Below are 5,429 nucleotides of genomic sequence, written 5' to 3'. Positions count from 1 at the left end.
CTCCCACTGGCTAGCACATGTCACTCCATCCATGGACTACTAAATTGTTGAGTTGCACTACATGACTCTCATGTATTCTCCTCTAATGTTATGACCATGTTTTTCATTTAAGGTTCCTTCAATGCGATTGTATCTTACATAGGATTAGAACTAAACTTTGGTTGCTCAAATGAAATTGGATCTTGTATTGTAAGCTCTTGGCTTCACTATGTGTCAAGTATTATTTGATTAGAGTCATTGTCACCCATGCTAAAATATATGAATGATCTTCAACCTTATTTTTCTCTCCTTAGTGATGGAATTTAATTCTCCGCCACTCCTTGTGGCAATACTCTTTCATTAAGTTGTTGTTTTTGTTATTTGACTTCCCCTGATTTCTTTATCTAAAAATATGACATCTTGACTATAAGTACTCATTTGAAATCTATAACTTGGATCACATGACTGTAATAAACTCTTCATATCCAGTGGGGTCCAACCTTTTCTTATTCTCTTTATCTACTATATTTGAGGTAAAAAAATAACATTTATATAGTATAATCTAAATAGGCCACAATTTTGCCAGGTAAACAATAGAAATTTCGGCATGATATTGAGGAAATCGAGCTGAAATTTTTGAAAATCCAAGTTATCGCTGTCAAGCTTAAGGATTTTAGGATTTTGGGTGCCCAAAATGTTCTGGATGACACTGAATCCATTTGCGCCATCAAAAAATCTATTTAACCACTCCCAATGTTAGATTTGCGCCATCAAAAAATCGATTTAACCACTCCCAATGTTAGAATTTTTGAAAAAAATTCACTGGATTCTAACAAAATTATGACCTCATTAAAAAAACCATTTATATGAAAACGTTGACCGTCAAAAAAATCATCATCATCTAACTATAATTTACTTGGAATTTAACATCATTCCATAAAAAATGTTATATGAACATCACATTTAAATTAAATTTGTATGTCAACCATTCACGAATGGCAATCTGCCTATATGCGTTTGTCAACTATCTTCCCCTTAAAAGGTCATCAAATCTACCTTAAGTAGGGTTGTTGCTTCGGTTAAGGCAGTTTCAAGGTAAATTGAATTCGTGCTCATTCTCTTTTAATTTGGATGACGATACGATATTAAGTACCAATATATGGAATGCATATATGGAATTCTCGGGAGAATTATATGATTTTTTTGGGATGAAAAAGTATAATTGTATTTATATAAAAAATATAAATATAGTATATATAGACAATGATATGAGAATATATATGTTTCATATAGATTTATTGAGAAATATTGCCCCAAAATCAATACAAAAGAGGCATATAATCAACCATCATTAAAGTCTTCCAGAAAAAACCATACTGATAACCATTATCAAAATCTTCAAAAGATATAAGAGACTGGAGAATCCTGCGGCCACGGAAACGAAGAAACAACATCATATAGGAAACGATGAACAGCATCATATAGGAACCTAAGACAGCAGAACTGATAGGAAAAAAAAGACCAAAAGGGAAATGGGAAGACCGGAATAAAAGAAGAGTTAAAAGTCCAGAGGAAAAAAATCCTGTATGGAGAAGATTTTCCCTTCATGAACAACCTGCAAAAACCATAAACCTGAAAACCATAAACCTGGAACTGCCGGAAAGCCCTAGGGAGAATTATATAATTTAGAGAGGCATACTTGCTAATGAAGGACCTGTTTTTGGTTTCTTCGAAAGAAAACAGGACAACAGTGTAAATGAACTGCAGGTTACTCTGTATAATCTAAATAAATCATTGAAACTAATTTTAAATGACAGTGAATTGCAAATATTCAAAAGCAGTTATAAGCGGTTTAGAAAATTAAGAAAAATGAAAAAAATATAGATACTGGCAAATTTTAGTTTAATCTATGGATAAAGAAAATATAGATTCTGATAATTTTAGTGTACTTCAATAATGTTTAATGCAGTTGCAGAGCCAAGCTTTACACTGCGTGAGATTCGGGTGTAACCTACATATACAGTTGGCTATTTCATTTGTGCATTACATTTGTACATTAATTCTAATCAGATTTTCAAAATGTGGCCATTTATTTAACACTTCATTTGTGCATTAATTCTAGTCAGATTTTCAAAATGTGTGGTGAAATCAGGGATGGAATTTAGATGGTAAAATTGTTTGTCATCAGGTGATTTGTCAGTTTACTATAGTTTAAAAATTTATCAAATTATTAATATCTTTTTTGTGAAAATAAAGAGAAAGATATAACAACGATAAAATTTATATATCTGTTTTGAAATTCCAACCCTCCATAAAATCAATATTGAAAATTGATAAAATACGCCCAACCTTTTTTTATGTGATCAAATGCAATATGTTGTATCAATGAAATATGAGTGCAGTAAAGTAATTGTATGCCATGGAAATTAAATGGGTGATGAAAATTAAATACATTATTTCATTGCCACTCATTCAAGAAGTGACATGAAAAATTGGATTCCGAGGCGAGGTTGAATGACAAATGAAAGAAAAAATAAACACCAATTAAATCAATTACACAGTTTTCTTCAGAAAATAATGCAACTAGTTCGCATTTAAACATGTAGAAGTAACTGTCGTATTCCGATTGTTGTTATAGGGTCAAAAGTCCCACAAGATTTGCTGTCTGAAGCGCATCTGGTGTAGTGGTATCATAGTACCCTCCCACGGTACTGACCAGGGTTCGATTCCCTGGATGCGCATATAAGGCATTTTAATTCTCTCGATTATTCTCGGTGGTCAACAGAAAGGAGGGTAAAAATTATTTTTCGTTGTCCGTAATATTTCTCTTCGCAGATGAAAACAGAAGCTGACACTGCACGCCCGGTGGGACTCGAACCCACAATCGCCTGATTAGAAGTCAGACGCCTTATCCATTAGGCCACGGGCGCTGCACAGTTGCTTACTCAACATGTTCAAACTATAATTGAAACCGCTCCACTTAGCTTTCCGACTGGCAATGCCTAATGTGACCACCTCTGCAAATCAATCAGAGACGTTGAGCGGCTCACCGACACTGTCTGGGATTATTCACAAGGCTCTAAAATTCGGGAATAGTAAAAGTCGTTAAAAGAAATTGCCATTGTAATAGAGGGCATTCTATCAATGAGATATAAACATAATGAAAAACAACTTTGTGAACATATAGATATCAAGTTTCTAAAATGATAAAAGTCCAAAAGCCTATGTGCATGGAACCACCAGAGATTACTCTCAATGGAATGGAATGCAACATTTATAGAGCTTTATGACTAGCTAACTAATAACCAACACTAAAATCATTACAAGCAACACTAAAATCATTAAAAAGATAAAAGTCTAGTTGGGAAGATAAACATTGAATGCCTAGCCTAAGCCATAGTTTTTACACCATACACTTTTTGAATCGACATAAATTAGCGTTGAAAGACAAATGATAATGTACTTGATACACAATTGATCTACATAAGAAATGTATGAATTTATGGATTCTTTAGATTGGGGAGGTAAGGATCCATGACATTTATCATTTTCTTGAATGAATGTACTTGAAGATTAGAATTTTAACATTTAATTGATGTGACTAGTGCTCATCATAAAATACCATTTCTTTGTACTAGTGAGTGGATTTTAAGTCCCTTTTTTATCGATCAACAAGTTGGTTGAATCTCTATCTGTATCAACAAAACTAAGGAATAACATCTCTAGGAGCCATTGTGCACATGGTATCATTCAACAACAAATCATATAGAGAGGAGTAATATGCGACGGATGAGGACTTCAAATCGGTGTATCAATAGTTCCATGGACAACAAGAACAAGTAGATATTAATTACCATATCCAAGATGAATTAATCTATAAGATGGCAATGCTTTGTGTATCAAAGGAAGAAAAAGAACCATTGATAAGGGACACTTGGACCTCCAAGATAATTTATTGTTTTGGTATCAGGCACATTGTAGATGACTTGTAGAGGTAGGTTTATTAGTCTAAGATGAAAGAATAATAGTTAGATTATCAAAGGATGTGCTTTATGTTGTTCCAATAAGCCTTGTCATAAGAAGCAATGACTATATAACACACTTCTAAGGCCACGGTAAAGCATATCCATGGACTCTAATGCAGATTTCCAAGGACAAAAATAGGGCATGGTATGTGATGGTAGAGATGCTTAATAAGATGTGTGTTTTAATGGATTGTCATAGGACCATCAAAGGAAAATAAATGATCCGAATTTAAACAAGAACTTAACAAAATACAAATATAACCATAAATATAGAGATGCAGCAGAAATAACACTTCATTTCATTAATATCAGATATTGAAATATGCTTACAAACATAATGGAAATAAGTCTAGCTCGGGCGACGGTAGCTTATCTCTGAGAAGAGATGTGGCGGCTACATGCCTCTGAACTGTGTTACAATGAGGCTTGAAGGCCTATATATCATTGAGAAACAATGGAAGCCCCCAAACATCCAAAAACCTAACCCTATGAGATGAAATGCCAAACTATGGGCCTCGTTGGGGTAAATTAGTACATCAACTTCCCAGGGTCGTAACTTTGGCATACAATCTCTTTTTGACGCACACGATACCTTGTTAGAAATATCTATCCGAGGTATACAACTATTAATATTAAATACCAAGTTAAAATTTGATATTCGCCACTGGTGATTTTCCAAGAAAACATCGTTTAGGGCCTCAAAATGGCTCTAGAAGTTCAGGACTTGAAAAATTGCCAAAAATAGTAAACTGTACTACAATTAAGAAAATTTAAAATTTGAAAGAAACAATGGTGGGGGTCCAAGTGGAATAGGCGGGTGGCCACCAATATCCACTTGGATCACTCCCCCTTTAGGAAGCAATGGTCCCGATTGCGTTGAGTTCCTCCATGAGATGAGGAAACTTCTGCTAAACTTGGTCCCTGGTGAGCCACTTGCCCTAGTGAAGGAGTTATCCTGCTTTGACAACTCAATATAGTTGGATCCTTTGTTGTCGGGTGTTCTTAATCTGTGTGTCCATCATTCGACCAGTTGTGGCTTATTCCATGCAGTCTAGGTTTAACTCTATTGGTGTGAGTCGTTCTGTAATGTCGGATGTATCCAACAATGGTGGAAAGTATGGCCGAAGGCAGTCCACATTGAACACTAGGTACGGACCAAGGAATGGTGGAATAGTAAGATCGAAGACATTGTCCCCTACTGCCTTGGTGATGGTGTATGGCCCATATCAGAACGAACGAATCTTGCGGCAGGGCCCAACAAGCCGCTCCTTCTGCAAATGTAGCCAAACTTTTTCGCCCACCTAGAAGTTGTGTGGCACTTGATGCTAATCATGCTTGTACTTAGCATTGGATTTGTCCAATATGTCATGGACCTATTGGTGGATGTGCTCAATGAAGTTGTTTTTCTTATCGGCTTTTGACTAG

At 35.1% G+C, this 5,429-nt stretch overlaps 2 non-coding genes across 2 annotated transcripts; one reads left to right on the top strand and one right to left on the bottom strand.

The window, feature by feature from the left end:
* Positions 1-2,649: 2,649 nt before the first annotated feature.
* TRNAG-CCC (transfer RNA glycine (anticodon CCC)) lies at positions 2,650-2,720 on the top strand. Its single transcript has one exon. It is a non-coding gene; the product is annotated as a tRNA-Gly (tRNA).
* A 116-nt stretch (positions 2,721-2,836) lies between these two features.
* On the bottom strand, positions 2,837-2,909 carry TRNAR-UCU (transfer RNA arginine (anticodon UCU)). Its single transcript has one exon. It is a non-coding gene; the product is annotated as a tRNA-Arg (tRNA).
* Positions 2,910-5,429: the final 2,520 nt, after the last annotated feature.

Source organism: Pinus tabuliformis, chromosome 1_2 (assembly GCF_031772625.1).
Source record: "Pinus tabuliformis cultivar Carrire ecotype Pingquan chromosome 1_2, CPIR1, whole genome shotgun sequence".
Classification (NCBI taxonomy): domain Eukaryota; kingdom Viridiplantae; phylum Streptophyta; class Pinopsida; order Pinales; family Pinaceae; genus Pinus; species Pinus tabuliformis.
Note: the sequence above shows the minus strand (reverse complement) of the source record. Positions and strands in the feature narration are given on the sequence as shown.